We start from the raw sequence: 1,606 nt of genomic DNA, 5'->3' as shown, positions 1-1,606 counted from the left end.
ACCCACAAAAAAATAGTAAAAAAATAAAGGGTGGTACCACAAAAAAAAAAAAAAAAAAAAAAAAAAAAAAAAAAAATCTGAGAGCATTTAAGCTACTGCAATATCTTAAAGAAAATTATTTTTTATTGCCAGTACTGTGTTTTTAACTTTATGGTGCAAATTATAGCAAATATAAACCCAAAATGTGGTAGTTTAATAGGAAAAAAGTCTGCTTTGCTTCATATAGGTGGATTGTTGTGGCCATATATGTAAATTTTGTGAATTGTAATTTCTACTAATTTAGTTTTCTACTTTGGGAAGTTAGAATTTATTTAAGTTAGTTTAGATCCAAAATCTGTAATTTGTATATTAATTTGAGTAATTAAAGACACACCTGGAGCTTGGTGGAGGCATTGTTTGGCAAATGTTTGGTGTGTGGACGTGAGGTTTTTGTAAATGATTTTTTTGACCACTTTTTCATACTTGAAATGTCAAATTAAGTTTACTTTCGTTTTTAGTTAAGTTGTAAGACATTTTTTGGTAATTATTTTTGTCGTTATTTTTTACAAGAAAAAAAGAATAAATTTTTTCAAAACAAATCAAGTCGGAAGTGCGTTCAAATCAAACCACCTGTTAACACCCACAACCTTGGTTGGAATTTTGTTTTTTGGAGAATAAAAGGCCCTGACATGGATTTTGTCACATGTCAGGAAATGTTCCTTCCAGGATGGACTGGTTAATTTATTTGTAAGAAGAGGTATTTGTTCCAGGTCATGGAATTAAAATCAAGCACAATTTTATGATGAAATTTGTTGGAGAACAAGTAAAGGATAGTGAAACAGCTTACTTTTAATCTGTTAACAGATGGCTTGTGAACCATCTGTGGAATTCCCCTCTAGTATCATGTTTAACAGGTGGCAGTATGAACCATCTATCACCATCACTGGTAAACTTCAATCTACATGGAGTCAGTGAAGGAATAGCTGTCATTACTGTTTTGTTTTACAACATGGGAACATGGCCAGGAAAACAACTTCAATTTTATTGTTGAAAATTAGCTATCCGGCTATATTAGCTAATATAGCTGGCTATGATAGATATAGCGGGTAGCTGTATTAGCTAATTTCTAACAAAATTATCTAATAAAATTAGATTAAAGGTGGCAATAATGTAGGTATTGGTTGTTTTAACCAATAGCTATTTTAACTAATAGCTAATTATACTAATACAGCTGATATACATATTATCTAGTAGCTAATGTAGCTAGCTAATAGCTATTTTATCTCATATAGCTATTTATCTCACATAGCTATTTATCTAATATAGCTCTATATTACTTAATATAGAGCTATATTAGATAAAAGACCTATTTTTGCTAATATATTAGCCATTACTTAATAGCTATTTTAACTAATACAGCTAATAACTAAGGTGGATGGCTGGGTTTCCTAGCACCAGTGAATACCAAGGTTCCTGAAAATCTAATCATCCTGAGCTAGAGCACAATGATGATTTTTGCCTTTAAATGGATTAGAACTGGATGCTTTTTTACCAAGGGAACCTAACAGAAAATTATAGCAATGGATTTTATTTTGGCATAAAGTATTAAAAATTCAGAATAAACACA

The sequence above is a fragment of the Poecilia latipinna genome, unplaced genomic scaffold (genome assembly GCF_001443285.1).
Source record: "Poecilia latipinna isolate Pla-1442-1.1 unplaced genomic scaffold, P_latipinna-1.0 Scaffold537, whole genome shotgun sequence".
NCBI lineage: Eukaryota > Metazoa > Chordata > Actinopteri > Cyprinodontiformes > Poeciliidae > Poecilia > Poecilia latipinna.
Note: the sequence above shows the minus strand (reverse complement) of the source record.